This window comes from Phocoena phocoena, chromosome 13 (genome assembly GCF_963924675.1).
Source record: "Phocoena phocoena chromosome 13, mPhoPho1.1, whole genome shotgun sequence".
Lineage (NCBI taxonomy): Eukaryota > Metazoa > Chordata > Mammalia > Artiodactyla > Phocoenidae > Phocoena > Phocoena phocoena.
Genome location: NC_089231.1, coordinates 11,258,505 through 11,272,702, shown reverse-complemented (window position 1 = coordinate 11,272,702; position 14,198 = coordinate 11,258,505). Strand labels below are relative to the sequence as shown.

Genomic DNA, 14,198 nt, shown 5'->3' with positions numbered 1-14,198 from the left:
GAAGAGATCATCCAGGTCATCGAGTTACTCACCAACCAGTTGCTGACAAGCTTCTCAGTGGCTGAACTGAAAATAGACCATTTGGGTTTTATTTTTCCTTCTGATATGGATATGGGCTGCAAATAGTTGTTTGAATTTGGGGAAGGTCAAATTAACTTCATCCAAAATGCCTTTCACCTTTGTTTCAGAATTCACTTAGAAACCTCTGAAATAAAATACATAGGAATCCCTTACTATCTTAACTCTTCCAGTTGCCATAACAGCTTGTGAAATTTTCCCAAAACTTGATGTCTGCTATAACAAATAGCAGACGTTCTTGCAAGAGCAAACATTTAAGTTGTGTGAGTCTAAATGAGAGGCTGCATGGTGAGCTACCGTCATATCTCAGCTGTACTTCTGATGGGATTGCATCTTCTATTTGTGGCTGTGCATTATCATTCTTATAGCTTCCTCTTCTTTTAATATTTATTCATTTGTTTATTTATTTGTTTATTTATTTATTATTTTCGCTCTGCCAGGTCTTAGTTGCAGCACACAGAATCTTCGTTGCAGCATGCGGGATCTTTAGTTGTGGCATGCGGACTCTTATTCGCAGCATGCATACGGGATCTAGTTCCCTGACCAGGGATTGAACCTGGGTTCCCTGCGTTGGGAGCGCAGAGTCTTACCCACTGGACCACCAGGGAAGTCGCAGGCTCCTAATTTTTAAGTTAAAAAAAAAAAAAGAAAATCTTATGTAAAGTGTAAAATCCTGGGAAGAAAGTAGATGAGCCAGAGAAGCCTAGAAAAACTCATTCAATAGAAGAAAATTTGGTATGGAAGCTTATTGAGAGAAGTATATGCCTAAAAATCATAAGCTGTGCCATGCATACGGTTTATGAGAGTTTTGTTCCTTCTGGATGTTCTCACTAGGATACTTGAGCACTGTGTAATATATTTGAAATACTAGATAAACGTTGCAGAAGATTAAAAAGCCATAGGCAGGGTGTTTGCCGTTTAGAATCTTGATATAGCAGAAAATGTTGTAGAGTCTTTGAAGAAGTGAAAAAAAAAGATGAAACAAAGAGATTATTGAAGGACTGAGTTTCAAAGCAACTTTCTGATAGTTTGGGAGATTTTAGAGTAGTTCATGACTGTAATTTGAAGGTCGCAGATGAAACAGCTTATGTAGAATATAAGGCTACACCATGCTTTCCTGGTAACATGTTAGCTACATTGCAAAGCAAATATTCTCATTTGATAAGACAGGGCTCTTTGGAAATAAATGACTTTTCTGAACATATCAGAAGATGACTAAAAGTACTGGCTCCTTCAAGGCCCAAAGATAGGCTCACCGTATTCTTGTAAAGATAGAAGTAAAATCTTTGTTGGTGTATCACTCCCCAAACTCCAGGGCCCTTAAAATAACATTGAGAGTGTACTGCCTGTAATATAGTATTCAAATCATAAAGCGTAAGTGAGAAAGGAGGTTATTTAACACTGGAGAAATTTATAACGCAAGAAGGAAAGATCTTACAGGCAGCACTCTTTGATAACAGGCAACTCCTCAAGAATTTATTGATTTAGGGAGGAGTTACTGATTTACGGAGGTGATAAGGAAGTGAGATTTTTGCCTCCTAATCCATGATTATTGAAACGTTTTGGACCAAATTGTCTTTACAACCTTCCCAGCATATTCTAAGCAGTATCTGATTCAGGGTGCTGATTGAGATAATATGGATTCAGTGAGGGATTCACAAAAGAATTTTGGCATCAAGGAGACATTCAGGCTTGAAAGAAAAGTTTCACAACAAAGAACAGAGAATGGGAGAAAGTGTTTTTACCATTTTCTTGCTGGTTTTCAAGGTGTTCGGGTACTGTCTGACCACCTCACTCTCCAAGAATTAAATATATCTTATATCTGCCGGAGAGGCAAGGATTTAGTGAAGAGTGAAAATGTTGCAAAAGTGTCAGCATCAAATAGTAAAGAACTTACTCCTAATGTATTCATTTTGATACTCATCACTGACCAGAGGCAGAGGAAGATGAGTAGCTATGAACACCAGGTGCCAAAAAGTTCGTTGAAATTTTAGGTTATGCAAAAAATAAAAAGGAAAAGATCTTGTTAGTGAGCATAATCATAATATGAGCAGATGTATCACATTAAAAACATAACAAGTTGGTCTTACGCTATTAGGATCCCTGGAGTTATCGTAGTCTCGAGTACATGGGTTTCTCGGATTCGGTAATTGATGAACCTCTAACCTACACTGTTGCCCTGCCTTCTCACTGGCATGTATCAATACTTTAACCTGCCACCCATACACATACTGCTTCCTTCATCTCTGTCCTCTCATTACCAAACCTCATTTAAACAAAACCTCCATTAATAAGCAGCAGGTTTTCTCAGTGTTATTTGAATTCCTTTTCTGTTATTATCATGATATTTTGATTCTTAATAACATTAGACTTGAATGACTGTCCATCACAGTTTATGACTGTTGTCCTTATGTAATTTTAATATCATACCACTTACACTCAAAACTGATAGAGTTTGTATCTTAATTGACATAGTCGTTGTAGATATGGTATTTATTTGTTGCAGTTTAGAAAAAAATGGATTTGTGTTTGTTGCTGTGTACAGTATCATGCTATGCAAAAATTAATAACCACCAAAGTCCATTCATTGATAAGTAATTGGGTAATTTGTGTTCTACAACTCCTCTGTGGGTTTTTACATAGGTATTTCACAATGTTTTTAAGACATATGAAGAAATTTGGAGTTTTGTATAGATTGGAAATGAATTACTGTTTTTCCTATTTAAATGAATTGTATATAGATGCCCACTATCTAAAAATTCATTATCTAGTCCATTTTCAGGAACTGATTAATTATGATAAATGAGGAACACTTGGACTACCGTTTGATAAGAAGGTGAATAATAGATTTAAAAAGAAAGAGTACTCATTGATTTTTATATATTGTGCAGAGCATTACTGAGTTTGTTTCGTTCATAGAAATAAAGTACAATAGGGAGAAAGTCTAATCCTTCTTATCCACGATCTCTGTCTCAGAAGTAAAACTGCTGGTCAGCATCCTTAGATGAAATTGAGGGATGACTCATGTTTATATATAATTGAATTAGAGCAGTGTTTGCTTTTATCTGATTTGTGTTGCATGCTATTTTCTCTTTTAATTACAAAACCAGCAAGGGCAAATTTATTAATCTTCTTGAAAAGAAAATTGTTTGCTTTTTAATATGGCATGGATTAACGAGTCTACTTGTATGTTTAACAGAAAGAAAGAGAGATAATTGTTATAAAAATATAATGGGTTATCAAGATTAGTATTATTAAACTATGATACGCTGACACAGCTTTCACTTAAGTGCACAGAATAAATGAATAGATCTCTTCTATAACTGAGATTCAGCTGGGCTTTTATTTGATCATTCTGTTGCCTGTAATAAACCAGGGCTTATTCAAATAGAGTGAGCTAGCTCTTCTCTTTTTAAAGCTGAATTAGGAAGCATTTTAACTGGGTGAAATCATGGAGATTGCATCTAGGATGCGCTGTCTCCATTGGTGGGAAAAAAACTGATGCCAATTGAGGACATAGATGAGGAAGAGCTGGATGACTTTGAAAAATTAGCAGCACTGCTTTTTTCTTCAAAACAGAGACTTGAATTTGTATTATTAAAATATTCACATTTGAAATTGATCACATGAATGTTGATTTTTTTTTTCAAGTTTCATAGTTATTTCACTGGGGAAATAATAAAGAAGTGAACTCATCACACTAAACAAGAATATAGGTGATGATTTATAGGGGCCAAGTCTCAAGGAATTATGGCCAATTTGTAATCCAATTTATCATTCACCTCCCTTCATAGTAAGTGGATATATACGTACATCCTAGGTATGTATAGCAGGGAATTATCTTTAAAATTAAAAATATATCCATTATATGACTAAAATATAGCCTATACCTAGGCTGCATTTTTTTTTCTTTGACAGGAATCACTGATTCACCTTTGCGACAAGTCAAATTCTGGCAGGAAGTGCTACTCATACATGATTACCAATTTGCTAATATTCACCAAATAGTTTCAGTGATCATAACATTTCAAGTTTCCAGTTGAAATTTGTTGGGCAAATAATTCATTATAGAGTACATATGATGATAACAGATCACCTTTTCCTCTATGTTTCTTTATAACCATTTTTCTTTAACCAATAAACCTATTTGGAAGAAAAGGCAATTTACAAATAAATACCCAATTTTTAAAAGTCATAAGGAAAGTATTAAACCTGTTAATGTAAATTTATAAAACATAGAACACCATAATTTTATGGTGTTCTATATATATGTATGAATTCACTTATTCAATTATTTGTTCAATTATTCATTTGTATTATTTTTCAGTGAATATTTGGTGAGCCCTACCATGTGGTAGCTATTGTGCTATGTACGGTGATATAAACATAAGTATGCTACATGCCTGATGTTTCAGATTTACCAGACTCGGGCAACATAAGTAAATAGGCAGTTTAATATACTGTAATACGTGCTAACATAGAGGTGAACTCAGAGTAGGCGAGTACCATATCTCTAAGTCGTCAGTTCGACATGGGTCCCACTGGGTTAAAATCAAGATGTCAGCAGGGCTCTGTTTCTTTCTGGGAACTTTTGGTTAGAATCTATTTCCTTGTTCATTCCAGTTGTTAGCAATGAGGTCTCCATTTCCTCCGTGGCTGAACTCATTTCTCTTCTAGAAAGAAGCCACCCACATTCCTTGGCTCATGGCTCTCTCCACTTGAAAGCAAATAATAGAGTCGAATCCTTCTCTCAGCCCATCTCTCCTGCCCTTTCCATTACCACATCTCTCTGACCTACACTCTTGCCTTCCTCTTCCACATTTCAGGACCAGGGTGATCATATTGGGCTCACTTGAGTAACCCAGTATAATCTGCCAATCTTAAAGTCAGCTTACTACCAACTTTAACCATCTGAAACCTTAATTCCCTTTCACCATGTAGCATAACACACTCATAGATTCCAGGGATTAGGTCATGATATTATATCTTTGCAGGGCCATTATTCCACCCTATCACAATATTTCCGTTCATTTTCAGCATATATATTTCTAGACAGATATAAGTATTTACTAATGCTGTAATCTAAAAATTACATATTCTTCTGGGGGTTGACAAATCTTATTTCAAAATAGTCCCTCACAACTTCATTGTAGACTGTTCTCCAATATATGAAGTGATTCTTTTTCATTAATTATTTTGTGTCAAGAATTACTTTTTGTATTTAAAATTACTTTTCAGAGCTTCTTCAGTTTGTATTGACCTCAAAATAGTATTTATTGGATTATATTTTATAAACGTATACTACTCTGCAACCTATCCATATAACTTTTTATTTTTATGCTTATTATTGGAATAAATTTGTCCTTATAATCTTAATTAATACATGTGTACTTTCTCATCTACTTTATAATGTCAGATTTTTAGAGTTTTTATTTCATTTTATCATTATTTTTCTTTAGTAATGAATTGTTCAACATCATATGAACGCCCTCAAACAGACTGAAAACAATACTTTCTATCCACAGCAACAGTATTCTCTCAATCATATAACTATTTTCTATCTTTCTTAGGTAGATTGTAGAAAACCACCCTAAAGCTATTCTTACTTGGGGAGGAGACATTTTGACAGGGTTTAATCAATGCAGTAATATAACTAAACTATGTTCTCAGAATCCTGACCTTGTGGAGAGGGAATGACGTGGTTCCTTCCATCTGGAAGCTTGGAGACCTGAGACCTTGCTATTACAATAGTCCAGGTGGAAAGTAAGAAAGGGTCAGATAAGGTTTTCGAGATCAAGGTAGGAGGAGTTAATGACTTCATTTATAATAAATGGGGAAGAAAGGAGTCAAAGAGGATTCTTAGGTTAGTGCCTGATTATGACTCCTCAGATAATAGTCACACAAAGAGCAGGCTTTTGGGGGTTAGGTAAATTCAGTTTGGGACATACCGAGGTTGTGATACTAATGAGAAATGCAAGTCGAGATTTGAATTTGCGAATCTTTGTACTGATAAATTCAATCCATAAAAGCAATTAAGATTACTCAGGAAGAACAAACAGAGGAAGGAAAAAAACAACAGAGAATCTTGGGGAACAGTAATATTTAAAGTAGGGGTGGAAAAAAAAGACTGTAAGAAAGCATCTGCAGAACCAACGCTCAGGATGGTATGTTATAGTGGAGACAAAAACAAATTCCAATAGAAAGGATCTTCTATTCTATCAAATGTTTCAGATAGGTCAAGTAATTTGAAAATTGAAATGTAACCCTAGGAGTTAGTAAAGCTCAGGAACTATTAGATTTTATAATCCATAGTACAAGGACTTAGAAAATTTAAGTAACATACCCAAGGTTACACAGCCAATAAATCAGGGAATACAATTTTAGCCAACATTATCTGAATCCTTGATCTTACATATTATAGTAAACAAATAAACAAAAACACCCAGATGAACAAAAGTAAGGCAAAGGAGTGATAAACATTTATTGGTTCTTGTGGTGGAAAGACTTTTCTAAATTTGAAAGCTTTAGAAGGAAACTAAAATAGAGGAAAAAAGATATCTTTTCATAAAAATTGGTAACGTTCACATGTTAAACAATAATAGCAACCTAAGAAGAAACGTAGTATCTTTCAATGATATATTTATACCTGTAATTTTTAATTTAAAATGTACTAAGCTTCCACCAGCTTTTCTTTAAAACATCTACGATGACTCAGAAACACCAAATCTCACAAGAACACTGAAAACTACAAAACATTACAATAATCTGAGAGGAAGTACAAGACCTACAGGGCTGAATTGAAAAGCACAATTGGCAGCTGACATGAGCTTTGCCAATCGGAGCAGATGGTATGAATATGATTTGGTTCTGTGCCACAGCTTCCCACTGGTAAGAGACCAGAATTTGCGCCAACAGAAAATTTGGAAGCTGCCCACCTACTGCACGGATAGAAGATTTTCAGGGGATCATAGTCTACCTGCTTTCCTGTTGCTATTCTGTCTCAAGTATCACTTATTATGCATAATGTAAGATTTTAAAGGGGAGAATGAAAACAGAGACACTAAGATTGATCAAATGGTATCCGGTGAGGTGTTGCCCCAATGTGTTAAATTTTGGGAGCAAGATTAGTAGGAGGGCTGCTAGTTGTACCTACTGGGGATTAAAGGTTTTTTTCTGAATTCTTTTAGCATAGTGACAGAAAAAGATGTCATAGTTTTTTGAGACCATTGTACCTCAATCAAGTAGAATTATAACACATAAATATTTCCTAGCCCAGGTAATGGGTCTAGAAATTCTATCATCAATCCAACGTATACAAACTGAGAAGCCCAGGTTTGCTTGTTTTTTATCTTCTCTACTAAACAGGGTGATGTGTGAGCTTTCTGTTTAGAACACAAACAAATGCTATTAAGTGTCTTAAATGGTCTTCCTTACTCCATTGGCTTGAGCCAAGAGAAACTCCACCAAATTGCCGCTTGAATATGAAAATGTAAGGCTTCAGGCCAGAAATTCTTTTCTGATGCTATCTGAGAAGTATACCCAATGGACAGTGAGTGAACACAAGGTAAGCCATAACACCTTTTTTTTTTCCTAGAAACACTGAATGTGCCAGACAACTCGTCATTCCAAGATAAGTAAACAGAATAAAAAATCCACATGAGGCTCAAAAAAAAAACCAACAAAGTATAGAACAGTAACTAAGGAGTAAAGTAGCTTTAAGATTCGGAGAAAGATTTTGCCTACAAAGATTGTTTAATTTTCTGAAATCATAAAATCAGTTATCCTCTATGACTACATGGTCTGGTTCTTCTAATTGTTATGTGCCGTTATTGCCTTAACTACTGATTTTCATCACTGAGACCTCAAAACCCTGATGTCCTCTTCCTTCTTCCTCTAACCCCTTTTTCCACTGTTGCTTCTTTTCCAGCACAGACTCCAGGGTCTCTTCCTTGACCTTATTCTTGTGAATAAACTCAGCTTTTCTTTCTCACTAGTTGTAGCAACTTGGAATAAGTTCAGAGTTGAATAGACCCAATATCTGCATTTTCTACACTAGATCTGCTGAACCATTTTACCAAAAAAAACCCCATATAATCGCAAAGGGCATAAAAATAAATCATATATATCATATATCTATATTACATATAGATATATTATATATGTGACATTACACATATATGACATGTATGTATGTATTTATTTTCATCCTCCTTTCATATTCTTGCTTCTTCCACACAGTGGTGTGGTTTTGTCTTATCTTCTCAACTCTTCGAATTTATCCCAATTTCTCCCTCCCTCTCAGCACAGGACCTTGCTGTACAAGTTAAATAGTGCCTATCATTTGAAAACACATTCTACTTTCTATCACAAAACTTAAAAATCATCAGCAATGTTATTAGAAATTGTTCCTGTTGTAGAGGGCAAGGTGTCTTTCCCGTCCAAGTAGTGACACACAATAGGAGCAGTACCACACCTAAGAGGGGCTGGACATTTTAGGGGATGGCTGTTAGTTGTCATGGGGATGGATGAATGTTACTAGCATCTGCTGGGTGGAAATCAGTGAAACAAGAAGTTCTAAACTGTTCAGGGAGGTCCCCTCATTGAAAGTGTCTCCTGCCATGACTTTCAAATGTTTCTCTGGAATTCAAATAGGTGAAAAATCTGTTTCAATTATGTGAGTGTGGAACATAGATTTAGGTGTAGCCCATCACTTTTTGCAGGTGTATAATACACTGAGAATTCCAGGAGTGTAGCTACTATAAATATCAAGGGAAATTTTAGTTTCTTATAATAAGTATGTTGTATGTGAGAAAGTGATAAAGGCTATAGAAAAAAATAATACAAAGTAAGGGGAGTGAGGATTCTAGAGAGAGACTTGTCATTTAAATGGGTTGTTAGGATGGGCCTAATTGAGAAAGTGACTTTTGAGCTAGTATTTGGGGAGGTGGTAGATTTAGCCATTTATTAACTAAGGGATGTACAAGAAGGAATAGCTGCTAATAGAAATCTCACACACATACCCTCTAATATCTAGGTGATGATAGCCATTAATAGCTCTCATTTCTAGTATAGTTAATAGTATAGTCTTGGTGTGAAAACAGTGTTTGTCCTGAAAGAATCTTTACATTTAGACCATTCATTACAAGAAATGTGATTTCTCTGCAAACACAAAAATGTTGAGTCCAAGTACTACAATAAAATATATCATATAATAATGAAAAGTTGAGAATAATCAAAATGTCCATTCAAAAAATAAAATATTATAAAAGAACTACCATTTTAAAGTTAAAGGTTGTTTAATAAACTTTAAATAAAATATAAATTTTAGTAACTTTTTCTGTAGTTAAGAGTTAGAAGTTGTGGATTTAATAAAAAGAGCAATAAGAAAATATTTCTACATAGGCATTTAAAATTTAATTTATAAAGTACCTATAAAGTATTCCTCCTTTATTTTAAATCATGTTATGTAGTTAGATATTTATATTCTATTTATAGTTTTGAATTTTATATATTTTACTTAATTTTATATTATAAGCATAATATATATATGACATTATTATATATCGTTGTACTTTAGTTCTTAAGTATGTGAGGACTGGGAATATTTGAGACCAAACGTTTATAGACACACAGTTGAAATTTTCATTAACCAATGGGATTATTTCTATTATAAGATTTTTATTAAAAAATAAATAACTACTCATACATTTAAATAACAACATATTTGCAAATTGCAGAAAATTAAGGCTGCAGAATAAATCCCACATTTATAAAGATTGAATTTCAGATTAGATTTTGTTTTCAAGTTGACTGTGGGTGTATTGAGTGGTGACATAAAGAATGGGAAAAATGCATCCCACTATGAAGGCTTAGAAATAAGAAGTAGGAGTACCATCTGCTTTGGAGAAGATTGCATTTTACCCATCAGTTAAATGTTTGTAAGCACTGCAAAACTTTCTCAAATGATGTCTGTGCTCCTCACAGTGTATGTCATTTATGAAATCAAATATAAATATTCATAAGTGTAATGTGTGGGTATGTACAGTATTGAAATTTTTTTTCTTAACAAGATCTCAAAAAGGAGCGTTGTTGAAAGAATAGCAAAATGCAAAAGGAAAAAATATTTGATTGTCTATTATATAATGGCACTAAAAGAGAAGCCACCAATTTAAATATTCTCTTTTATCATTGAAGCAGAATTTTTTAATTAAAAAAGTAAATGAAGGGCTTCCCTGGTGGCGCAGTGGTTGAGAGTCCGCCTGCCGATGCAGGGGACATGGGTTCGTGCCGCGGTCCGGGAAGATCCCACGTGCCGCGGAGCGGCTGGGCCCGTGAGCCATGGCCGCTGAGCCTGCGCGTCCGGAGCCTGTGCTCCACAACGGGAGAGGCCACAGCAGTGAGAGGCCCGAGTATCGCCAAAAAAAAAAAAAAAAAAAAAAAAAAAAAAAAGTAAATGAATAAGATAAAATTTTCTCTGAATCTTATTAGGCATTTAGGGAGACTCTACAGTTTGCCTACTAATCTTAAGCAGAGATGCTTCTTTAAATATAAAAAAGTAGCAAATGTATTTGTGATTGAAATGAAGCTGATTATTTACTCATTCAAATCAAAATTATTTTCTTTCACAACAAAAATACAAAAATGAGAACCTACTGTAAAGCAAAGGGAACTCTACTCAGTGCTCTGTGGTGACCTAAATGGGAAGGAAATCCAAAAAAGAGGGGATATATGTATACGTATAGCTGATTCACTTTGCTGTACAGTAGAAGCTAACACAACATTGTAAAGCAACTATACTCCAATGACAATTGTAAAAAAAAAGAATGAAAATACACCTTTCTTTTATAGTAAGTGATATTTCTATTAATATTGTCTGTACAGCACCAAACCTCTGAATGAAATGTCTCAAACTCCAGTAGTTTGGCTTCTTATAGAAGAAAATATGGACATGACTGATTAAATTGTTCAATTTTCGTTTAAATATTTTACCATTACCTAAAATCACTCTTAAGTTATTAAGAGTGCGATATCCCACTGCATATATTATCGTTAAAGTGGAGTTTGAATTTTTTTTTGTTTCCAAAGTATTTATATTTTCCAGAGTATTCCAACATGAGGTTATTATATTTTATTTGCTAATGTACAGTGTACCCACAATGTATATAAGAAATGCTCTTAAAAAATTATTTTTTTTGCAATAGTGCACCATACTTAATAATACTAAATATAGATATGTTCTTCTTGATCATTTTCTTTTAATACTTTACCACTTTACATTTTAGTTACCCATTTCTTTTTGGTATTTTTGATTAAACCCATTTCATTATTTATTTAATTTTCTTAATCATTTCATTCACCTAGCAAGTACAGTTCTTTCGGTAAAATCTTTTCTAGATGTAAGAATAATTGATGACGTATGATCCTGTCATCTCAAAAACTCAAGTGTCTTCCAAATGGAGAGAATCCTTGGAAGGACAATGGAGGCAGTGTCTGAGTAATTGTGTAGTTCAGTCTTGACAGGCTTATGGTGAATTTAATGAGTCCCTTGTGTTCATGTCAACAATAAGAAAGCTGAGTCATTGTATATTTCTACAGGGGTTCATCTGTTTGGACTGAAAAGCAGTTAAACAATGGTTAACGCCAACTCTTTGTCTGACTTACTTCTTAATCATTTTTTTCATGGACTTAACTAGCTATTTGAGCTGTGATAATAGAATTAGTTGTCTAAGTTGACTAAACCCATTAAAGAGTAGGCCTTTTTAACATGAAAATTTATATTTTTGCTTTTGGTTCCTCTTTATTTTTTAGTTTTATTTTTAATAACAATGGTACATATTTAGATATTGGTAATGACATGTTGAGACTGTTTTAAAAGCAGTTTTGATGAATTCTAATTATTTTGGCTATAGTAAATGAATATCAATTTGTAGAAATCACTCTGATGACATGATAAAAGCATTTTGAAAAAAAAGTTTTTGATAAATTCTAATTATTTTGTATATAATAAATGAATATTTATTGGAGGAAATGGTTTAAATGTATATATTCAGTTCTCTGTGACTACAATGCACTTGGTTTACAAACAAGAAACTACTCATAAATTCATATTTACATATAGTTTATGAGAGAGTTATGAAAGCTTATGTGAATTATTGAAATTTGATACTCGTTTAAATAAAGGTAAGATGATTTCAAAGTGGAGCAAAGTATTTAGAAAGGGATTTAGTATAAAATAATGAGATATTTTTATAGACTATTCAAGAAATAAGTATCAACATTTTACATTGTAAAAATTTAGTCTAAATGTTGTAACTTGATCTAAACAATTCCTATTTACTTCACAGAAAATCTTTTTGTATTGGTTTCACATGTTAGTTATAAAAGTTTACACCCCTTCAAACATAACCTTCTGAATGAAAAATATTCAGTAATAGGAGTGAAGAGAGTTTTATGAATGGATGCTAAAAGAAGGTAGCTTCAAAATTAGATAAAATGTAAACAGGCCTTGGCTTTTATTCAAGTATATTGTTAAATTTGCTAAATTCCAAGTAATTGATCAAAGTTTTCTTGGTTTTATGGATTCTTCATATAGTCTACAAGTGGCTAAATAAAAAAGGGGGAAATCAATAATTTACTCAATTGGCACTATTTCCTTCTGAAACAAAGGAAACTTTTAATAATTCAGCAACTGGCCCTGATAATCTGCCACATTGTACACAGTCATAATGTAGATCTTAGTTAAGAATGGACAGAAGTCCCACCAAAAGTGGTGGGTTTAGAACGACTTAAACTAGTTAAATGTCTTGAAGATACAGTATTGGAAGATGAATAAGTTCTAGAGATATGCTGTACATCATTGTGCTCATAGTTAACAATGATGTATTGTGCACTTAAAAGTTTTTTCCAGATGATAGATCTCATGTTAAGTGTTCTTAACACAATTAAATAAATAAATAAACATTTAAAAAATGAAATATAATTATTTAATGAGAATATTCAAGATTGGAATAGATGCAGTGATACAGGCATTCTTTTTCACGTCTAGTAAATGTAAAAATGGGTGTAACTTCTGTCTGCATGTACCAATAAAAAATTATATGTCCTGAAGCTTAGTGATTTCAACTCAGTAGTTAAACTACTAGGACGTTATCATGGTAATAAGTGACGTGAAATGATACATGTCCAAGAGTAAATATTACAGAGTTACTTGTGAAAACAAAAAACAGAAAGAATCTAATTTCCACAAAGAAAATTGTTACAATGAGCTTGTAGAAGATTTAATGTAATGGGGAAACACAGTACAATATTATTTAAATAATCAAATTAAATATGTGCATTACATTTTTAAAATAAAAGAATAAAAACAAACTACATTTTTAAAAAGCCAGGGAAGGGACTTCCCTGGCCGTCCAGTGGTTAAGACCCCAGGCTTCCAATGCGGGGGGGCATGGGTTTGATCCCTGGTCACGGGAACTAAGGTCCCACATGCAGCATGGCGTGGCCAAAAAAAAAAAAGCCAAGCCAGGCAAGTATTCATTTCTACTAAGTTTTTAAAAAATGATTTGTCCCAGGAATTCCCTGGCGGTCCACAGGCCAAGACTCAGAGCTTTCACTGTTCGGGCCCGTGTTCGATCTCTGGGCAGGGAACTAAACAAACAAAAAAAGATTTGTCCCAATAGTTCTGTGTTTCAGTTTTTGCTTTTGTAAAACCAGTATTGTATCTCTTCCTTAAACTAGCACTTGGCATTGGAAAGAAGAAGCTGAGAGAATATGTTGCGATTCAGACAATAAAATGATAGGCATAGATGGGACAAGGATAGTGAGAAATCAGTGTCAGACCCAGGGTGGGTGGAAGTGTAGAAACACCTGGTCAGTGAGAGCAGGGGTGCCAACATGGAGCTACAGTATCTGGATGGAACTTTTTCCCCCAAAGAGATAGGGAGACACCAAGGCTTTGTCACAGACAGGTGGACACTGTGGTGTGTGCAGAGGAAGTTCAATCAGTGGTTTAAGGGTGAAGGAGGTGGGGCTTGTCCTCCAGAACCAGGACGTAATATAAATATATCACTTAAACCAAGGTGCAGTGGGACTGGCTTCATACTGTCCCTTGGTGATTTTCC

General features: G+C 34.1%; 1 non-coding gene across 1 annotated transcript; it reads right to left on the bottom strand.

Annotated features, from left to right (window-relative positions):
* Positions 1–613: 613 nt before the first annotated feature.
* On the bottom strand, positions 614–686 carry TRNAG-CCC (transfer RNA glycine (anticodon CCC)). Its single transcript has one exon. It is a non-coding gene; the product is annotated as a tRNA-Gly (tRNA).
* Between the last annotated feature and the right edge of the window lie 13,512 nt (positions 687–14,198).